At 39.6% G+C, this 23,659-nt stretch overlaps 1 protein-coding gene and 1 long non-coding RNA gene across 3 annotated transcripts in view; one reads left to right on the top strand and one right to left on the bottom strand.

Moving 5' to 3' along the window:
- The window catches only part of SYNPR (synaptoporin), a 314,225-nt gene that overhangs the window by 235,263 nt on the left and 55,303 nt on the right, over window positions 1-23,659 (top strand). The gene's annotated exons all lie outside the window — the stretch shown is intronic.
- On the bottom strand, window positions 1,721-8,195 carry LOC309862890. Its single transcript, XR_014310775.1, has 3 exons — window positions 7,870-8,195; window positions 6,645-6,726; window positions 1,721-2,073 (listed from the first exon to the last, which is right to left on the bottom strand). It is a non-coding gene; the product is annotated as an uncharacterized lncRNA (long non-coding RNA).

Raw genomic sequence — 23,659 nt, 5'->3', positions numbered from 1 at the left:
CTGAACTAAGCAGAAGATTTGGGACCCTAATGTTGGGAAAATAGGGCAGCATTAGAATGAAGGCTTCCTAATGAAGCCTTCTCTCACTTTTCTGCTTATATCTATGAGAATGTTATGTCATTCCCAAGAAGTTTCTGGGAATATGAACCGCTCTAGGTTCCTCGCTAGTGTGTGCACACACAACACGGTTCAATAAAACAAGGTTTTCCAATATCTTTCTCCCCAGGTTGATAAGAAGCAGTGACCTCCTATTCTTTCTCTTTCCTTTTGCCCGATGAAAGACTAATGTAAACACTGTCCAGAATGTGAATTTTGTAGGTGGGCGGAGGGGTCATTGGGCTACTTATTTGATCAAATTAAACCACTCTTTTGAAAAAACAGAACTTTAAAAAAAAAAATGAGTGGCTTTTCCTCTTTCAATTATATTCTCTCTAGCTGGGTAGATGAATTCATTGTCACCTAGGTACACAACATTTTGTGCTCCAAATAACACTGCTTCCTCACATTTTAGAGGTTACCAGCATGAAAGGAACATTTCACGCAAAACCTCTACAAGTATGGCCACGAGCAGTAATAAGTTTTTCAAGCCTGTTCTGTCAGACTGATTGTCCATCCTAGATGAATTCAGAGCACCCTTTCTCTGGTAAAATGAAGAAGAAATTCGCCTTCACTGTGTGGGCAGAAAAAAAAAAGAAGATGTGGACATAAAAGAATATGAAATGAGTATCTTTTTCAAGGCAGCTGAAAACAACTTGCAGGTTCTATCCTTGCTACTGTCTCCATTTAAAGAAAATATGCCCAAGCAGCTCCTTGGAGCTGTTATTTAATTTTAAACCATATTTAAAGCCTACTAAGAAACACAGTAGCCCCAATCTAGGCCATGGTCAGTTGCCATTTAGTCCCACTGACTAAAAAGATGCAAAGACCAGGCCCCCCAGGCATATTAAGGCACAGACCAACAAAGTCTGACTTCCTTATTTGCTCAGTCCTGTCCAAATCAATTTAGCACATTGCCCAAGAAGACATAAACCTCAGAAACTGTACTATGCCATGCTAAGAGAAAACATACTAACTTCTACAGGTCAGGCTTAATTTTGCAAACTCCATTTCATGGAGATAATTGGCCATGGGGCACTTACAGTAGGATTAGTTAGCTCGAAATTTCATCTCTTCCCCTGAAATCCCCAATCCTTCCAGCCTGAATTAATCTTCCCCCCTTTGTGCTCCTAGAGCACTTGATCTGTACCTCAATTATAGCTCTTATCACAGTCTCTATGGCATTAATGTTATTTCTGTGGGCTTTATCTCCCCTAGTAGACTCCAGGCTGTCTAAGGAACAAGACTCTGTCCTAGTCATTTTGTATTTCTAGCATCTAGGACAGGGTTTGGCAGGTCTTCAATAGATATTGAAGTGGAAGAAGGATTTTGTGATTTTCTCTATCATTATCAAATGTCACTTTCTCCTATTCTACAAGATCTTACTAAATCCTTTGAAAGAAAGTTCTGGAACACTTAAGAGATTTGGGGACTTAAAAAGAATAGGAGAATTTCAAGAAAATCTAAGGGTGAGCCTTTGGGGGAGATTAAAGAAGTCAACAAATACATATGGAAAACTCACTTGTAGAGCCCTGCTTCTTTTGGAGGGTCTGGGAATGGGCAAGACCGAAGGCAGACTTCGTGTTACCAAGAATTCTTGAAATTGCAAGTAACAGAAACTGCCTTTGAGTAAAGAAAGTGAAATCATTTATTGGAAGGACATAGAAAAGTTCACAAAAAGAAAGGGAACACTCAGGAACTGGGCTTAGGAAATACCGGAAACCGGGCACATGTATAATAAAAATGAAGGAATGGCTTTAATTCACACATAGTTGAGTCCATGTGTTGCTATAGGCGTGATTCAATTCAGCCCTTCTTCCTATCCTTACATCATGTCATTCAAGGTCCAAAATCCAGAAAAACAATCTAGTTGGTTTAAGATAAGTCATACACTTAACTCTTGGCTTGAGAATGTCCCTTCTGTAGAAGAAGGACAATCCCCCAAAAGATGTGATTCCCTGAAAGGAAATCAAGGTCCTGTTAGGAAAAGAAGGAAAAATGAGTGCTTGACAACCTAAATGAGGCTCATATCCACTACGGTCTTCTCTTGGAAAATATCCACATTAGAAAACTACTTTAAGGAACAACACTATATTATAAGTAGTGTGGAAGATGAGACACTAGAAAACTTTTATTTGTCAGTAAATTAGAGCTGAAATTCAAATACAACACATTTGGACATGTGCTGTCAAATATTTTACCCACATGCATATCGCCGATGTATCTTAGGAGTTTGTTTTACCTTGCTAAATTGCTTAGAGAGCCATCTTTTTAATAGAAAGAGGAAACGAACAACCTTGGAAGAAGTCACCAAATAATGGCTAAATCAGAAATTTAGGTAACTGATTTTCTGTCAACCCTTTTTTCTACTTTTTGATATGAGTATAGAACCAAGTTACAGCTAGGAGGAGGAAAAATTAACAACCTTCACTCTAGGAATTACTTATTGTCCTTTTCCAGTTTTCACTTTAACACCTGAAAATTATATTTTGTCAGCAGATCCTTTTGAACATTTCCTACTAATATTAATGGCTAAAGCTTTTTTTTTTTTTTTTTTTTTTTTAAAGTAGGTTCTGAGAGAATATGAAGAATCTCAGGGCTTTCCTTATTCTTCCAGTGCAGGTTACACCTAATAATGGTTTAGTAAGTTCTTCTGTGTATCAGATGCTCTACTAAAATCTTTACATGTGTTTCTCATTTGATATTTATAAGAACTCAATGAGAGTATACTCTTGGTAATAGGAAACTAGGAGTCAAAGAAATTATGTAACTTGCCCGAGGGTACAGAAACAGTAAATGGCAGACCTACGGTAAAATACATAAAATGTTGATGTGGAAAATGAGAACGCTACATATACACTCACATACACAGTTACAGACATGGTTATTAACCTTAGAAATTCATTTCTGAAGCATTTGGATTACCTATCCTTACAAAACGTAGGTCCTTAATAAATGTACATTAAAGGCAGGAATGGATAATGTTATTCTAAAAATATAACTTCCAGGAAATTTGTATAGGTAGGGAAAAAGATCCATCAGCAAAAAAGAGCTTTTTAAATAGGATATGATGATCTGTTATTCCTTCTACTGGCTCTGAAAATGATTTTCAGTTATTAAATACAGAGGGGAAAATAATTGATTAAATTTTTTGACCCTTGGGTCTTTTTTTCCCTCTTAAATAGCTTATTAAATGCAGTAGTGGAATGCATTTCTCTATTTGAAAAAATCAGAAGAAAATGTGGTGGGTATTAGCCTACAGGTAAACATATAGACCAATGGAATAGAATTGAGAGTACAGAAATCAGCCTTGACATATACATTCAGTTGGTTTTCAACAAGGGTGCCAGTCATAGTAATGGAGAAAAATAATCTTTTTAACAAATGGTACAGGGACAACTGAATATCTGCATGCAGAAGAATGAAGTTGGACCCCTACCTCACACTGTAAAAATATTAACTCAAAACAGATCATAGACCATGTAAAATCTAAAACTATAAAACTCTTAGAAGAAACCATAGGAATAAATCTTTACGTACTTTTTAGTCAGGCAGTGGTTGCTTAGATATGACATCGACAACATAAGCAATTAAAAATAGATAAATTGGATTTCATCAAAATTTTAAAAAAACTGTTTTGAAGGACACTATTAAAAAAGTAGTTAAAATAAAATTTGAAAAACTTAGATATGTATAGTATCTGACAAAAGGTAGTAACTAATACCTCTTATTATATTTAATGAATTATATAAATGATCAGACTGAACAACATAGTCTTGATTCAATAGCATCATGATCTGATAAAGAATTGAATGATTTTTCTACTGTGATTCATAACTTGTTCAGGAAAAGTTCAACATTAGAGTCCCATAATTATTTTTTGAGTACTGGCATCCTCTTTGGCATTAATGTATGGCTCTTAGGTATGATTATTTTGTAAAATAAAAACATTTATTTAAAGCTTAAAAATAAATAAATAAAAGTGAAAAGCCAACCCACAGAATGGGAGAAAAATCTTCTAAATCACCTACTCAAAAAAGGACTGCATCCAGCATATATAAAGAACACACAAACACACACTCTCTCTCTCTCTCTCTCTGTGTGTGTGTGTGTGTATACACACACACAAAACTCTTTCTATATAAAGAACTCTAACAACAACATGAAGACATCTCAGTTTTAAAATGAGCAAAGGACTTAAATAAACATTTATCCAAAGACATACGGATAGCCAAAAAACACCTGGAAATATGCTTAAGATCACTAGTCATTAGGGAAATGCAAATCAAAACCACACTGAGCTATCACTTCAACTCCATTAGGATAGCTAAAATAAAAAAGACAAACAATAACAAATATTGACAATGATATGGGAAACTTGGCTCTCTCCTATATTTGCTGGTGGAACTGTTAATCATGCAATTCACTTTGGAAGACCATTTAGCCATTTCTCCAAATGTTAAACGTATGATTGTGTTAATGTTAAACCATATGATCCAGCAATTACACTCCAAGAAATGAAAACATACATACACACCAAAACCTATATACAAATGTTCCTAGCAGCTTTATTCATTATAGCTCAAAAGTGGAAATAGCCAACTTGGGGCATCTGGGTGACTCAGTGGGTTAAGCCTCTGCCTTCAGCTCAGGTCATGATCCCAGAGTCCTGGGATCTAGCCACACATGGGGCTCTCTGCTCGGCAGGAGCCTGCAGCCTGCAGCCCCTCTCTCTGCCTGCTTCTCTGCCTACTTGTGATCTCTCTGTCATAAATAAATAAAATCTTTAAAAATAAATAAATAAAATAAATAAATTAAATCAAATAAATATATAAATAAGTAAATATAAATAAATTAAATAAATAAAATAAAATAAAATATCTGAAAACAAAACAGTGGAAACAACCCAAATGTCCACCAACTGATAAATAGGTAAACCAAGAGGTATATCTGTATGATGAAATGGTATTCAGGAATATAGAAGGAGTGACATATTCAACAACATGAATGAATCTTGAAAACATTATGCTAAGTGAAACAAGCTGGTCACAAAATGCCACATATTGTATGATACCATTAATAACTATAATGTGCACATTCACAGAAATGAAGTAGACTGGTAGTTTCCAGCGGTAAGTATGGGTGGAATGGAGTGTGACTTCTAACCGATGCAAGACTTCTTCAGGGGATGTCAAAACGTTCTGAAATTAGATAGTGGTGTACGTTGCTGTATGAATATACTAACCTCTGTAAATATGCTAAAAACCACTGAAATGTTTATTGAGGAAGGCAGGCAGGCTGGTTGGCTTAAAGACAGAAAACTAAAGAATATCTCCTGGCTGAAACATTCTATGAAGTCAGGACACTTTCTTATCATAGATAATGTCTTAGATTTAAATCTTAAATACTTCTGTGTGTTGAATTTAAACTGGGGAAGTCAAAGCTATAATGAATCAATATCTGTCTTCTTGATGTGAGATGCTAACTCCGTCCTTAGGATAAGCTGAGCTTCCTAAAAGAAACAGGTAGTGCTTGCCACATGGGATAATCTTGCACAATTAAAAGCTATAGTGCAGGATCCTAAGACATTTCACTGGAGTATGTAGCCTTGGTTGTCAGTAAACCCAAGATAGTTTAAGGATCGAATCAGGGTCTATTGTGGAGGGAAATGGAGCCTCTGGTGAATAAATTTAAACCAGATTACAGTCCTTCCAAAACAATTTATCTCCCTGCTCAACTACTTTAAGCTTGCTGTGGTTTGAGACATCAGAATAAGATTAACATATGGACAAAAGGATTAAGAATTTACAATGAGTTTGGGTCTGTAAGACTTCTTTGATGCACAAATCCAAATACTTGAGCAGTCGATGGACTGCAAAAGATAAGAAACCACCATCAGTGAAAAAAAATAACCCCCCGCCAGCAAATTGCCTTTGCAGAGTTTATTATAGAAGGTGAGGAGATATAAGGGGTAGTAATTCCAAGCAGAAAGAATAGTTAGTGTAAAGATGAGAATATAGTTGGTGACTTGAAAGAGGCCGGGGTAACATAAGGACATTAGACAGCAGTGTGATCATTAATATTCCCTGTTGTAGACAAACTTACTGGTCACAATTCTTCATTCCCTTTTCCCAACAGTATTTTGAAAAGCTACCTTTGCCTTAGTCTCACAGAGACAGCACGCATTTCCTTGCCTCACTGATGCTGAGTCTGGCAAATGACTTGCTTTGGTCAGTGGAAGATGTGCATAAGTGATGTATGCCATTCCCAAACAAGACTTCAGTGGGCACGGCATGTCCCTCCTTGCCTTCCTATGCCTCTGGTATCAGCAAGAGAAGGCCTCCTTCTTGCAGATGTGCTCCCTCCATGCTTAGCCCCAGAAAGATTGTGAATACAGCAGAGCTCCTGCAGTCAATGTGGAGACACAGTGTGAGAATAGATAGTGATGGTTTTAAGTCACTGAGCTTAGAGGTGACTAATATGCGGCATTGCCATAGTGATAGTTAACTGATAGTCTTCAATCCTAATCTTACACATTATTAGGATACCTTTCTATGGTTCGCTTTTTTAAACATTGTCTTGTTCATATGCTCAACAGTTGCCAAATCCTTTCTGGAAACGGCAGGGTACCTGTAAATCGTAAAACAAACATGAGCCTAGCTATATGCATTTGGAAAGAATAAACCATTTGTTTAGTTGAAAGAAAGCAAAGGCCTTTTCTCTCTTTTCTACTTCTGCACCAGGACATCTGTTTTTTCAGTAACATAGTGTGAAGTTTTTACATTATTGGAAAAAAAAACCACACAACTCTGTAGCTCGTAGTTCATATTTTGGCATCTTTGCTTGTTAGTACTAGTCATTCAATAGACGGGTGATTCCTCAACAGAGTAAAACCCACCAAGTAAAGTGTGAAGTCACTTTTATAAATAAACCCAATTTATGGCTCATTTTCACAAGTTACAATTCTGAGGCTAAATTTTCCAAAAGAAGTTCAAGTGTTTGTACATGTATATCCCAAACTTGAACCTAATAGCAATGTAAATAGCAATTAATTTCATCAGCTGTGATTATGATAGAACTTCCTTCTCTTGAATTTAAATACGGAAGTTTTTCTCAAAATATATCCTTTATAAATATAAACGTATATAAAAACTTTTTTTTAAGGTTTTATTGATTTATTTGACAGAGGGAGCACAAGTAGGCAGAGAGGCAGGCAGAGAGAGAGAGAGAGAGAGAGAGAGAGAAGGAGGAAGCAGGCCCCCCGCTGAGCAGAGAGCCCGACTCGGGGCTTGATCCCAAGACCCTGGGATCATGACCTGAGCCAAAGGCAGAGGCTTTAACCCACTGAGCCACCCAGGCACCCCAATATAAACATTTATATATATAATTTATTTACCAAATAGTTACAGAGCTTCAGGCCACAAAACATGCCAAACAATAAGGAACTACAAATAAAGGGATATGACCTGCCCTAAGTAAATATATACTGAGAATTGGCTTTCCTTGGGACCTGTCTTAATTTGGATTCCCCCAATGCAGACCTTAAGACAAAGACTTGGGAATTTATGTGTGAGGTGATCCCAGGAGGCAGAAGCAAAGAGGTGGACAAGTGAGACAGAAGAAAGAAATGCCAGAAGGAGAGAGGGAGAGGAAGGGAGTGAGGAAAGGAGGGAAAGAAAGGCAGAGAGAGATTGAGAGAAAGAGGAAGGGAGGAGGGAAGGAAGGAAGGGGAAAGAAAGCCGGCCATTGTGGGCAACGGAGGCTCAGTCCTGCCAGGGATCCTCTGAGAACCTGTGCAGAAGACACCCGAGAATCCTAAGACCAGAGAGCAGGGAGGCTGCAGCATTTACACACTGACTTTCATCCCCCAGTGTTCGAAGGCTACATCCAAGAGGTTAATTCCCGTACACCTCCAACTGTGCCTACTTGCAGCAGAGAAGGCTTCCTTGGGCCAAAGAAGGCCCTCAACGCGGAGAGGGAAGGTGGGAGGTTTATCAGCCTCTGCAATAGCTGCCTAAAATCAGGTGGGTCAAGGAAGCATGGTGCACGGCAGCGCCCCTGTCTACTGCAGGAGCACAACTGTTTATTCGATCAGGAATAAGCATAGTCAGTATTCATTGAGCGCTTTATACCAGGCTCAATGCTAATAAGCCTTTTATGACGATCGTATTATTTAATCTTTGCCCTGTGAGGGAGATACTATTTCTTTCATCCCCTATAGACAAGGAAGTGAAGAAGTTTCCCAAGCTGACAAAACACGTGAATGGAGGAGATTTTGAATGTGAGCAGTCTGATTAAAGGGCCCTGCTCTAAACCACACTTGGTTCATGAAGGGCAAGGCGCAGAAAAACCAAGGCAATGGCAACTCAAAAACGGGGGAGGTGTTGAGGCATTTAATCCTCAAGGAAGCCTTCATGGAAGAAATACAGCTGAGAAATGCTTTAAGATTAATTAAGTAGAAGAGTGCAGGGAGAGAAATGAGCCGGTGCGTGATGAGGTAGGGAAAGAGAAAGGAGGAAGGGGGCTGTAAGATGACGCACATGAATTCAGCAAACTGCCTGCCTTCGAGTGCACACAGCATTGGTCTCTGTTGTAAGGATGGGTGTACATATTACTGCATGTCGCTCTATGTTTGTTCATTCAACAAATATGTACTGAGCCTCTGCGTCATACTTGGCGTGGGAGATATAAAGATTAGAAAAAGGAAAAACAAGGGCGCCTGGGTAGCTCAGTGGGTTAAGCCTCTGCCTTCGGCTCGGGTCATGGTCTCAGGGTCCTGAGATCGAGCCCTGCGTTGGGCTCTCTGCTTAGAGGGGAGCCTGCTTTCCACCCCCGCCCCTCCCCCTGCCTGCCTCTCTGCCTACTTGTGATCTCTCTCTCTTTCTCTCTCTCTGTCAAATAAATAAATAAATAAATAAAAATCTTTTAAAAAAAGGAAAAACAGGGGCACCTGGGTGCCTCAATGGGTTAAAGCCTCTGCCTTCAGCTCAGGTCATGATCCCAGGGTCCTGGGATCGAGCCCTGCATTGGGCTCTCTGCTCAGCAGGGAGCCTGCTTCCCACCCCCTTCTCTGCCTGCCTCTCTGCCTACTTGTGATCTCTGTCTGTCAAGTAAATAAATAAAATCTTTAAAAAAAAAAAAAAAGAAAAGAAAAAGGAAAAACAGATTTGATCTTCTAGGGAGGACACCTATGCAGTAGGTCGGTGTTGTTTCCTTTTTCTAGTCCTGGAATCCTTTCTCTCAGCGAGGAATTTATTCAGTCATGTTTGTGTGGAGTATCGTCTCCTCTTACAGCCCACACTTTGCCCACACTTTGGCATATGCACTCACACATGCACAGACACATACTCACACACAGGCACATGTGTGCATGCACACACTTACACACACACACACACACCCTGAGTGCCTGACAACAGCCTGGCCAATTACAGCACCCCTCCCCTTGGCCTCAGTAATTTGTTTAGATATAGACTCAGTGACCTAATTTGGGTTTTTCTACTGAAGCTTAGAGTGGGTTTGGTGATCAGAAATACTGAGCTGGTAAAGTATAGGTGTGAGGCTGTCATCTTGCCTAACCATGGAGAGCAAGATTAAAGCCAAGCAGAGGCAGGCAGATTTGAGGAATGGACAATGTCCTGCCTATATATATATATATATAGATATAGATATAGATATAGATATATCTATATCTATATATTATTCTTTAGTTCTTATGAATATATTATATATGTGCATAAATACACACACACACACACACACACATATATATATATTTTTTTTTAATTATTGGGGTCAGCCTGACAATAACCAAGAGATAAATCTTATCTCAAATTTTTCTATTAGAAACCCCCTTGATTGCACACGGAAGAAGAAAAGGAGATTGGTTAAGTGAACTCTTCTTAACATGGCTTCTTATAAAACTTGATCAATTAAAGATTCAGGTTACAATCTATTCTCCCAGTCAATCTGCAGAACACCAGGATGCATGAGTCCTTCCTACCGACCTGATTTATCCACAAGCCATCGGATCCTCTGAATCTTTATATAAGTGGGATTCTGAAATAGTTGTGTAGATTTCAGATGGAAATTTGAATAGGTTAGTTTTTCTTTGATTGAAAGAGCCAAACCTATTGAGTACTAAATCCTGCTAATTATAATCCTCCTTTTATAAAACTCTTTCTCTTCTCGCTTGTTCTCCTAATCTACTTTGGTTCATGTTCCTTGGCTCCAGATCCAGACTATGAATGTTGGCATAGGTTGGCCAAGTTTAAAATTTCTTTCACAAGATTTAGGAGCCCAGAGAAGCTAAACATAGAAATGAGAAGTTAAAAATACTTGCAGAAAAGCATGCTTTTGAATCAAGCAGCATATCCAGTGTCCTGATATAAAATACCTTCTCAAGAGGGTAGTTGGAATGAAAATAAAAAACTAGAGAAATGGTATGAGGTAACAGCAAAGGGAGAGGGTAAATAGAAGAGAAGAGAAGAAATGGATTTTATCAAACTTTAATATGTCAATGGGCATATTCTGTAGCGATGCCTGTTCGGGATAAAAGATGAAATGGGGGCTCTGTTTCTATCTGAGATGCTCCAAATCTTCACTTGAAAAGCAGCTAGAGACCAAAGTCAGTTGAATCAATAAACACTTTTGAGCACCTGCAATGTGTGGGCGCTGTCCTAGGTGCTAGGAACATAATAAGGAATTAGAATCTCTTTGTCTCTTTCTCCACATGTTTTCTTCTGTATTGGTCTCCTCATCCTGGAGTAGGACCCAGTATGACCATCTTTAATTTTTAAGCCCAAGAGATGAAGCATAACACTTCATCATGTCTAGATCTGATATGTTAGATCTATATCTAGATCTGATATGGATACCCAGACGACACTTGCTCCCCTTGTTGCAAATGTCCCCACCTGTAGGCCTCAGTGTGTGACTCCTTTTGGGGATGAGATAAAAGATGAAAGGTAGTGTTTATAGTGGTTAATCATTGCAATAGAACGTCTAAATCTGACCACTCTTGTCCTGCCTCTAACCTGAGATACTGTGAGAAGTGAAATGTCAAAGACCAGGGAACAGTCATACTTGGTAAAGGCTTTTCCTTTCCAGATCATGCATGGACAGGCAGCTGGTTAGAGGCTATCTAGGTAGTGCCATCTGCAGTTATACATGAGCCCTTATTCAGGTTTTGCTAAGGTTGACTTGCATGTGATGGGTACTCAATAAATATCCTTTGAATGAAAGCACTGCCTCTGTAAAATGGTGAATCAGGCCATGTATGACAGTATTACTTAACTTACTAAAAGTGAGCTTAAGAAAAATGAAATAATTTAGGAGGGGTAAAAAAAAAAAATCATTACCTGGATTAGCTGCTCTCAAATGTTAAGTCCCAAGACTCCTCTACATTCTTAAGAATGATTGAGGATTACAAAGAACTTCTTATTTGTGTGGATTATATCTGTGAATATTTGCCATTTAGAAATAAAAACAGAAAAATTTGTAAAATATAAGAATGTGCAAGTAGATGTTCCATTAGCCAACAGAACAAAGATTACACCCCATAACATGTCACTTCTGGAAAACTCCACTGTACACCTGTGAAAGAATGAGTGTGACAAGGACAAATAGCATCTGAGTGTTTTGGTTTGAAAATAGTGTTGCTCTTGTGGCCCCCCCTGCAAGGGCTTCCGATGTCCTCTGGGGCTCTGAACCACAGTTTGTGGAATTCTGAGTTTTCAGAAAGATTATTTCTAAGAAGTTAAACAAAAATACTGCATATAAAATTACTTGTAAGACTTATTTATAGCATATGTTCACATGGTTTAGACCTTGATTTTTAATTACCAGGAGAGGAAGCGAGAATGAGCTTCCGTTCTCTTCCCTTCAAATATTTCATGAATCAAGAGGAACGATAATCATAGAAGGTTTTTTATTTTTGTTTTGTTTCATTTGAGGTCTCCCCAATGACTAAATACCATTTTTTCTATTTAAGACCTGTTTGACCCTTCTGTGAATAGATTGGTGTCTTTCCAATCAAATCCTTGCTAGACCTTGTATAGAACTGCCTTTCCTTTAAGACTGGCCTGAAACATGGCAATTTATCAGAGGCAGAAGTTTAGGAAACCAGCTTGGATAAGCAGGAAGGGGTTGAGCTGACACAAAGGAAGAGAAACTGAGACCACAAACATGTATATAAACTCCAACAGGTGAGGGAAAGGAAGCCATCTCTTTCTTTTTCCTAGACAACTTGAGGGATTAAGTCTCATTCTCAATGCTAGCTTCACCACTGCAGGCAAGAGGAAGATGGCATTGGCTTCAAAGTTACCACGTCATTCCTGAAGAATCTTGTTCCAGGAACAGTGTGAGGTGGCCCTGAGGGTCCCAAGGCTAATTCCCAACCAAAATCAAACATGCAGGAAAACCATCTCCCTAGAGCCAGTTTTCCAAATGATCATTTTGTTGAAAGATAGATTTTTCTCTTTGAAAATATTTTCACTATATTAGCCTCACTGGGCCCAGTCCAACACACACACACACACACACACACACACACCTACACTCTTACCAGCCTTCAAACTGAGGGACATCTTCAACTTAAGACATGGGAGCAAAACAGCTGGGGTAAAATCTCCCTGACAGTGTCAGATTAATTGATTATTAGGCCAATTGACTTTTCATCCAGCTAATTTTTAACAACGAGTTTTTCCTGTATCAACCATTCTGAAAAATGTGTATAGCTCCTTTCCTCTGCGGTGTATAGGGACGTGGCATAGATGAGCCCCTGAGAAAGGCTGAGAAACATGCAGTTTGCCAGAGATGAATAAAGCATTGGTGGTGAGACAAAAGGAAGAGTGTGCCACTGTGCGATGAGAATTCCTCTGGACAGACCACTTGTAGCAGACTGACCTCCTATATACTCAGCCTCTGTCTCCTCATCAGTAGGGTAGGGATAGTAATGATTATATCGCACACAAATCTGGTAAAGAATAAAGGAAAGACAGCATGTAAAGCATATAGTTCAATGGTTACCACAGAGACAGGAATCCATACCTACTAGCTGTTATTGTTAATTGTTATCATTAATGGCAGAAAATAATTCCTCAAATGACACTTTCTTGTCTCCAGGAAAAGTCCTCACTTTTCCAGCTTTCTAGCCAGCATACCCTCTCCACCCTCATTTATTTTTTTTTAAAGATTTTATTTATTTATTTGACAGAGAGAGATCACAAGTAGGCAGAGAGGCAGGCAGAGAGAGAGAGAGGGAAGCAGGCTCCCTGCTGAGCAGAGAGCCCGATGTGGGACTCGATCCCGAGACACTGAGATCATGACCTGAGCCGAAGGCAGCAGCTTAACCCACTGAGCCACCCAGGCGCCCCTCCACCCTCATTTAAATCACCTCCCTCAATAAGCCTTCTCCAGTCTTGTAGACAAGTTTAGGACTCCTATATATCCCTGGTCTTAACTCTCATTGCCACTTAGAGAAACAGATTGTTCAGATTGTCTGAAATCAGATTGTCTGCTTTTTCTGAGAACAAATACCCTGAGAGCAAAACGATTTCCATAATGTTTACTCCAATATGCATCCACCCTAGTACAGTGCTTATGGTAGTTGGATGAATGAACAAGGCGTCAGCTAGAAGCATGGTACTGAAGCCTGGTCCTGACAATGGGGCAAAGCCAGCACACAGCTGCACAGGTGTGCCTTAGATCACAGGGCCTAGGAGAAAGACCTGAGAAGATCTGGAGGGAGGGCTCTGTTGAGCTTCTCCAGGAGGCCCCAGAAGCCTGTGAGTTGGCTTCCATTTTTGACTTCTCAATCCTAGAATCCTTCCAACCTCCAGACTTGACCTCTCTGGGCCACTGGAGACTCTCTTCCCCATGGGAATTGCAGGATAGTAGAAAGTCCACTGATGTAGGAGCAGAAAACTTAAGTTGCGATTGTTTCACTGTGTGATTTTGATCAAGCGCGTTCACCTCTCTGAGTCCTGGTTTCCCTCGGTAGAACAGCTGAGGCATCTCTTTCAACGATTCTATGTGGCAGGAGCAGGATCAGCTTGCAGACAAATATCTGGTCTCAGACGTTATTGAGATCTGTCCTATCTCTTTCTATCCTTTTTTCCTTCCCTCTCTCCCTCCCTTTCTTCTTTATATAGCAAGTATGTGTTGCTTCTGGTACTTTGGTGCTTTTACCCTAAACCAGATACAGCCTGGCATTCAGTTATAGAAAGGTAGATGAGATAAACAGGATCCTTGCCTTCCTGCTACTTATGTTCTGGTAGGAGAGACACAAGTAAGCAGGATAACGTCAGCCGTTCAGATGCTAAGAGCTCTAAGTAAAAGCAGTGAACTGGTATAGTGTGATAGAAAATGATGGATGGAACACCCTCTTTAGATGAGGTGGTCGCAGGAGGTCTCTCAGATGTGCTCACATTTGAGCTGAGACCTGAACGAAGCGGTGAAGCTGACAGTGGGCAATTTGAGATTAGTTCAAAGGCCCCGGGACTTGGGCAGGGGAAGTGCTCTAGGAAGAAAAAGAAGCAAGACGGCATGGTGATAGCAGACAAGTGGGCAAGATCCAGGTCATGTCAGTCCTTGTGGACCCTGGTCAGGGGTTTGAATGTAGCTTCTTGTGCAAGGGGTAGCATTGGAGAAGAATTTTAGGCAGGGGAGTGACATGTCTGATTTATGTTTTTAAAAGATTTCCGTTTGCGGTGCGGAAAATGAATTCCTACCTGTCATGTTCCAACTGTAACTTGAAAATAGGATGATTAATCCCCTGATGCTGGCAAAGCACCAGAAACATGGGTGACATTATATTTGCTGATAATAAAGGGCACTTTTTCCATCCTGAGCTGATAAATATGTTGAACAAACTATTTCTAGTTAACTAAAATGAACAGTGTTGACTTGTGCCTTGGACACTTTTTACCCAAAAAGATTTGTGTATTTATGGTGATATTAATAACTGAAGAATTGGAAATGTACAGTTCCATAGCCAGTTGACAAGGTAATAGCTTTGGGGTGGTTTAAAGGAGATTTGATTTTGTTCTATATGTATAAGCGGTTACTGTTTATTTCATTATAATCTGGCAGATATATTGAATTTCCCACCCAGCAATGGTTCTGCTGGGTCTCCTATCCTGACCATCCAATAAGGCCAGTTATTATGGGTAGAATGAAACGACAGCAAACAACAACAGATGACCAAATAGTGGCTTGCTAGGGTGGCTTTTTGACAAAGAAAATAGTAATAGAACATGACATGTTTCCAGGTCTTTGAAGTCTACTTTTTGAAAATCATTTTGGAATTTTTAAAGTCAACTTTAGTAATTAGACTTACACCTTGAATTTTGAACTTCAGAAGCTCTTTGCACACCTAAGAAGAGTGACTGTAGTTGCTAAATAACATGCAAACTCTGCAACGAATGCAATGTATTCCATTATCTTAGTTGAGCCTTACAAAACCCCTCTGAGGAATAGGGGATGGGAAAGCTGAGGCTCAAAAAGGGCAGAATACTGGTCCAAGATCACGTAGCTGGTGGTTGGTGGAGCTACCATAGCTTGCCTTTCAATCAGGGGGAAAAAGAAGTAAGCAGGTGGTGCTCCACTGGGCCCCAAATGGAGACGAATAAAAGGTATGCTAGGGCTATAGGTCTTTTGGAAGTTACATCTCAAGGAATGGGCAAAGAGTCTAATATTCTTCATGTGTTGCCCCCAAGTATAAGATTAGATGAGGTTAACAATGGTTAGGGTGAAGGACCATCAGTAGTTGTATCTGTGTCGGGCAAAATGTAGGCCCGTTAAATTGCCTGAATGAAATCTTTAGAACTCAGATGTTATTTCCACTTGCAGTGCTAGGTCACCAAAATTGTCCAATAAGTTATGAAACATGACCAGATAGGTGATTTTTTTTTATGATTATGAAGCTCTCTGAGGTTTGTCATGAACCCCTGAAGTTCATCCAGAAACATCCAGAGATGACATCCTGCAATCAGCCACTCATCTTGAATTTGAGAACACTTAGACCCAGGGTCTAAGTGTTCTTATGGGTCTAAGTGTTCTTAGACTTAGGGTCACACAGAAAATTGGCACACAGATAGACTCACAAGTTTCAGTCCTCTCACTTTTAATAGTTCTCAGATTCTGTGCTGCACAGGCTCTAGACTCTGGGAGCTGTTCCATTTGCAATGACTGGCTCTCATCCTGAGAGTTTCCCCTTCTGCTTTTGGGGTATTCATATATCTTGAACTTTATGAAATTTTGATGATAATTACTGTTCTTAATCTTAATTTTTGTTTTGAATGTCCTCATCTAGCTAAATAAAAAATTGATAGCTCCTTCTGGTAGTAAATTTCTCCTGAAAGTTATACTGATCCCAAAACTCTAAAAAGCTAGGAATCACTGCTTTTGTTCAAATGCCTCTCTAGCATCTCATCTCCCACCTGGAACAGGTGCAAAGCATAGAGTAGCATCAGCCTTATCCTTGCATCTGTTGTTTAACAGAAGTGAGGGGGCTCTACTGGGCCTGATTCCTTCTGCATATTCATATGGCACATACTGAAAGGGAAAAAAAAAAAAAAAAAAAAAAAAAGAGGGAGGAAGAGCCTGTAGGTTAAAAGAGACTGGAGGGACATAACCAAATGCAACGTACTAACTTCTCTGGGTCCTAATTCGAATATTTTTTTTAAAAAGATCTTATCTAGAGAGCACAAGCAGAGGTGGGGGCTGTAGGCAGAGGGAGAAGCAGGCTCCCCACCGAGCAGGGAGCCTGATGCAGGACTGGATTCCAGGACCCTGGGATCATGACCTGAGCTGAAATTAGATGCTTAGCTGACTGAGCCACCCACGCATCCCAGGGGTCCTGATTCAAATAAACCGACTTAAAAACAGATGAGACAATTTGAACATTGGATAGATAATTGATGATATAAGGAATTAACTATTTTTAGGGTGTGAATTTTATAGTGTTGTGGTTATATTTTAAGAACTCTGATCTTCTAGGGGCACCTGGGTGGCTCAGTGGGTTAAACCCTCTGCCTTCAGCTCAGGTCATGATCCCAAGGTCCTTGGATTGGGCTTGCATTGGGCTCTCTGCTCAGAAGGGTCCTGCTTCCCCCTCTCTCTCTGCCTGCCTCCCTGCCTACCTGTGATCTCTCTTTCTCTGTCAAATAAATAAATAAAATCTTAAAAAAAAAAAAAAAGAACTCCGATCTTTTAAAAATGCATGCTAAATATTTCCAGAAGAAATTATATATGTCAGGAATTCATTTCCAAATAATCTATTGGTGGGGGACAGGTGGTGGCAGGAGGCACCAGGTGGTAGTTGACATGAAAAAAAGACTGGCCATGAGTTGCTGACAGTTGATCATGGGAACAGAAACATGGAAGGTGATGGTATGATAGTCTCTACTTCATGTAGGCTTGACATTTTCTATAATAAACACTTTTTTTAAAGGGAAAAACAGTAAGCAAAAGGGGGCAACCCTAGTATACTCTTCATGGGAGTGCAAATTCCTACAACCTTTCAGCAGGGGCTTTTGGCAACACCTATCAAAGTCCTTAAAATAGTACATACCCTTTGTGATTGTTAAGTTTTTTATTTTTTATTTTTAAAAATATTTTATTTGTTTATTTGACAGAGAGAGACACGGTGAGGGAGGGAATGCAGCAGGGGAAAGTGGGAGAGGGAGAAGCAGGTTTCCCACCATGCAGGGAGTCCAATGTGGGGCTCGATCCCAGCACCCCGGGATCACAACCCGAGCCGAAGACAGATGCTTAACAACTGAGCCGCCTAGGTGCCCCAGTGGTTAATTTTTTTTTTTTAAGTATAAAAAATATTTATTTATTGAGGTATAATTGTACAGATCTAAAACACATAATTTGGTAAGCTTTGGCAAGTTCTATACCTATGTAACCGTCGCTGCAATCAGAATAATAAACATATTTACTGCCCACAAGTTTTCTCCTGCCCCTTGATGATTCCTCCTTCCTGCCTCTCATCCCAGGTCAAGGCAACCATCAATCTGCTTAGTATCACTAAAGAATAGTTGCATTTTTTAGACTTAATATGAATGGGATTCTGCAGTAATTATTCTTTTTTTTTATCTGACTTTTTTTTAACTCAGCATAATTATCTTGAGATTTACCTATGTCTAAGGTATCAATATGCCATTCCTTTATATTGCTAAGTACTATTCTACTGTATGGATGTACCACACTTTATTGATCGTTGTGATGCTTAATTTTATGTAATTACTTGGCTAGACTATGGTGGCAGGTTTTTGACCAAACACTGTGTTGCTATAATGGTATATTTTTAGATATGATTGACATTTACAAACAGTTGACTTTAAATAAAGCAGTATTTTCCAGGATATGAGTGAATCCAATTAATTGAAGGTCTGGCAAACAAAGACTGAGTTCTCCTATAAAGGAATTCTGTCTCCAGCCTGCAATGCAGAAACTGGTTTTCTTGGCTTGGGACTCAAGACTGTAGCATCAACACTTGCCTGAATCCTTTGCCTACCAGCTTGCCCTGTGCATTTCAGACTTGCCGGCACCCGCAATCATATGAGACACTCCTTTAAAATACATTCCTTATATTCATTAAAGTATATATCTTATTAGTTCTGTTTCTCTAGAGAACCCTAATATCCTCCTTTACCCAGCACCTCAGCTTGTAGAAATATATCCAAAGAAAGTTATCATACAATTTATCCAAAGAAAGTTATTGTACAAATATCCAAAAATACATGTTCAAGGCATTGCTTTAACAGTTAAAGGTTGGAAACAGTCAAAATATCCACCCATGGGGGACCATTTAAAAAATTATTGTAAAACTGTGCAATGTAGCTATATAGAACATTCTGGCACTGTAATTTGTCTATCCTGTGCATATATCACATAACTGTCAAAAAGAATAAGGTAGGGGCGCCTGAGTGGCTCAGCTGTTAAGCCTCTGCTTTCAGCTCTGGTTGTGATCCCAAGGTCCTGGGATCAAGCCCCTCCATCGGATTCCTGCTCAGCAGGAAGCCTGCTTCTCCTTCTCCCACTACCCTTGCTTATGTTCCCTCTCTCACTATCTGTCTCTCTCTGTCAAACAAATAAATAATGAATTTTGGAAACACTGGAAAAAAATAAATTAAAAACAAATTTTTTTTAAAGATTTTATTTATTTATTTGACAGAGAGAAATCACAAGTAGTCGGAGAGGCAGGCAGAGAGAGAGAGAGAGGGAAGCAGGCTCCCCGCTGAGCAGAGAGCCCGATGCGGGACTCGATCCCAGGACCCTGAGATCATGACCTGAGCTGAAGGCAGCGGCTTAACCCACTGAGCCACCCAGGCGCCCCAAATAAATTAAATTTTTAAAAAGTGTAGCACATTCATAAAATGTTGGAAAATATTTTAAAAATCCTTAAAAAATTAAAAAATAATAAGGTAGATCCTCTTTTTTTAAAAAAGGTATGTATTAGTCATACTATTAAGTAATAAACAGCAAGTTAAAAACCCTGTTTGATTTTCACTTTTGTAAGCTGTTAATACTGAGGATGGAGTTAAGAAGAAATGTATATTTTCTTCCTATAAACATGTCTGCACTGGCTACATTTATAAAATAGCATATTTTGACTGAATTAATGAATCTAATCAATTTGACCTCAATTTAAATAAAGAGTAAGATCAGACAGATTTCTCCTGCCCTCTCCCATGCTATCTGTGTGTTTATTGATAATTATTTTTTGGTCAAATCCTTTACATTGCTTATTTACGAAACATTTCTATACTAATAAATAAAATGGACAGATAAGCAGTTATCTAGATAGTCAAGTTTTAAAAAAGAAAACTCTGGGACGATTTTTGTTTCATAGTTCATTTGAGTCCAGTACCACAGTTCAGGGAAGACAAACAAGATAGGATAAAAAGAATTTTCTCTGCAATATACAGATAATGACCCCATTATCTATTTTACTTTGACAGTGTAGAGGCAGTCTAAGTTCTCTATGACTCAAATTCTATTTGAAGAAACAAAAATTAATAAGTCATGGATTCATGATAATGGCAGTACCTCTTTGCAAGCCATTATAATGGGTTTATAGAGTTTTCCTTCTCTGGGTCCCACTCTAGGACGTGCCCTGGCCTCTACAAGTCCATTTCTTTTTAATTGCCTTGTAGTCTAACTTTTTATTTTGAAATGTTACAAACTTGTGGGAAATGAGAATGAAATTTGAAAAGATCCTTCTTAGCCTAATAGACTTCCAGTAAGTGGGGTAAGTTTCGTTACAGCCTGTGGAAATGAAAGCCACATGCTGGGGGAGCAGTGGTGCACAGAGTGGGCAGTTTCCAGCCATGTCCTTGTGTGTGCAAACACAACAAATTGTGTAGAAAAAAGTATTGTTTGCAGTAACCTTGATCCCATCTTCAGGTGTCTAGCTCAGTTCTCTCTGCTCAGTATTTATTATTGCTCTCCTTCAAAAAATTATCTTCTCTAATAATAAAATGGAGAGCACAGAAAGTAATGGAAAGTTCCTCCTATGGAGACAATAAACTTCGATACATTTAATACATAATCACATCAAGGAGAAATGCCTTTATTGTGTTTAAGAGCAGAAGAACAGTATTTTGTCTTTCACTTTGTTTTTGTCTTTTAAGAAAACGTTTTTAGGGAATATATGCGGTTGTTGCAAGAAATGAAGCTGCCCTTGATTCAACGAAGGTTAGCACAAAGATGTCTGGAAAATGAAGCTCGCTGGCTAAAAATGCTATTTGCCTGAAGATAAGGAAGCTGGGGATGAGCTCTTAGGTCTAGCAGACAGGAGTGCAGGTCCACAGGCCTTCCTGGGAACAAACAGAGTCATTAGAATCCCTGAGACCCTCTTAGGATGTTTGTGAACTGGATTGTTTTCTATTTCTGCTTGCTTTGATGTTGAGTAGAGTCTAGTAATGACCCTTTTAGTTAACAGAGGCTTTCTGCGTGTACTGATACTCCTGGTCAGCAAGTCCTGCATCTCAGACAAACTCTCCCCCTTCTCCTTCGCAAGCTGAAGACTTCAAACTTGTTTATGACTTGAGCAACCCGAGTCCAAGTACCGGGGCCTTCTCTCAATTCTCACTGCAATGGGCATGTTTCTCAAGACCGCTCCCAGTCCCCACCTTGCCCCATCTTCTGCTCTTTCCACCCCAAATAGATCCTATACCGGCAGCCCTGTGATGTCATTGTCCCCAGATCTTGACCATAGTATAGAAATGGGCCTCCTGATGAGCTGGTAGCATAAAGGGGAACCTTGCTTTAATCAATATGCAAGTCCTTCGAACCAGTTTGCAATCGACCTCCTAGAAAATCTCCGTTCCCATACCTCATGACTCATTGTTTAGCTCCTCCAATGACTCTCTATGGAGCTCAACACATCCCCCTCCCCAACTCAGAAGGACTTGAGCATAATGGAGAATTCAGGAGTTTGGAAATCTAAGAGATGGAATTTGCATAAGTTAAAAAAAAAAAAAACCCTCAGAGTTGTTTTCCAAGTTTGCCTCTTCTCTCTGCCAAGTGGGTGATCTTTGATGATTCTTTCAAGATGACTGAGCTCCAACTTCCTCATCTATAGAATGGAGAAGTTTTCTGAAGAGAAAAAATGAGATGTAGTGTGTGAATGTGTTGCTAAACTTCCAGGATTTTGTCGTGATTTTTGCTGTGAGTCATACAGGCTGAGCACGTAGAGGTGTGTGTGAGTGGGTACATGCACACACAAACACTTTATTATACAGACACATATGGCTAGCGAGAGAAAAGTCCATGTAAAACCAGACAAAAGCCAATATTTCATATTGGGAAGAGAGGAAAAAATGGAGCAAGAGGATTAAAGTCTCTATCAACTGATAAAAGGATTGAAACAGGAGCTGCAGAAAAATGATCAAACAGAGAGAAACGTGCTTAGCACCACAATGTGCCAGTTGCCCTCTGACCTTCCCTTGGCCACTGTAATTCTGGCTATGAGACATTCAGCGACAGCAGTTTGCTCCCCAAAGCCCTTAAAGCTTCCTACATTTGCTCCTGGGAGATCACCAACGTCGGGACATGTCATTGTTGTCTCTCCCTGAGCCACCCCCAGATGCTTTGTTATGAGCTTTAGTCCTCTGTTCTTCCAGAGTAGGTGAAAGATATGGTCAATAACTTCAAAAGTCTTGCTACCAGATGCCCAAGATGGTACCCTATTCCCTAAAGAGGAATCTGTGCCTCCGAGTTCTAAATATTTTACTTTGTATAAAGAACCACAGGTACTACAGTGATCACAATTTCAGAGCACGATGCAGGCAGGTTCATTGGCTCTCTGCTTGCTTCTGAGGCAAATGTTAGAGTAACTTAGGTCCATATTTGGAAAATGGACAGTTTTTAATGACTTCCTCTTGACTGGTCTGCAGGGATTCAACTCTGTTATTGCTGGGTGCCTTGTACAATGCTGGATTCACATACTTCAAGGTAGAAGCACAAGGAATGTTGGTTTAGAACCCTATTCAGTATAAGCCATCTGCACACCCTTAGATTAGAAGGCTCAGCCATTCTTATACAGACATTCAACTGTTAATCTAATGACGCTACAACTTCTGAAGCAGAGGGGCAGAAATGTACAGTAGTTACTAATGTCGCCTCCACCTAATCGCTCACATTGGAGACTCACCCCTGCCCTTCACTAGCCACATGACCTCAGGCAAACTCACTGCATACTCCAAGCCTCAGTCTCCACATCTGTATAACGGTCCTAGTAATAACTCCCACCTAAGAAAGGTGTTCCGAGCATTAGTCGAGAAACAGGTCTGTAAAGAAGCTAGCACAATGGGTGGAGGTTGAAAAATGTCTGTGTTTGTTATAAACATTTTTATTCATAAAGCAATGCCAATTTGCTTAATAGGTACATTTGCAGTCCCTTTTAGTGTCATTGAAGCAGCAGTAAAAAGTTTAAAAGACTGTGTATAAGCATTAGTAAAAAAATTTTTTAAAAATCTACTCTAACATGGAGGCTTTTCTTTGGTAGACACAATACAGTAAAATCCAATGAAATTCAATTACCCCTTGATTGACTCAGGCCAACCCAGAAGGGAATAATAATTTGAAATCAACAGAATTGCATTTGGTCCCTTTTGCAGGCTCAGCAGTTGCTCCCTGACGAGTTCCTCACAAGATCAGAGGTGGCCCCACTGGCTTCCAGAGTCTGTCAACTGGCACACTCGATCTGTACAGAACAGTTTTTTCCTTGTTTAGATTCTAAATGGATGATATTTGCTTCCAGAATTATTACAGCTGCCAAACGCATGCTGACTACAAAAATCTCTCCCTCCAAAACAAATCATACATATTTATGCATGTATATGTACTGGACGCTTAAAAGAGCCTCTCTGTTAAAATATATGTGTTTAGTAATACATATCATCATATAGCATTAAAAATGTTCAGCCATGTGAATTATTATACTCAGACTGTTTTGAGCTGACGTGCTCTTTCTTTATAAATGATCCTTACTCCCTTCCACAGAATAGCATTAGCTTGGAACTTCTCTTTCCCCTCATTCTCTTGA

This window comes from Mustela nivalis (genome assembly GCF_964662115.1).
Source record: "Mustela nivalis genome assembly, chromosome: 1".
Lineage (NCBI taxonomy): Eukaryota > Metazoa > Chordata > Mammalia > Carnivora > Mustelidae > Mustela > Mustela nivalis.
Note: the sequence above shows the minus strand (reverse complement) of the source record. Positions and strands in the feature narration are given on the sequence as shown.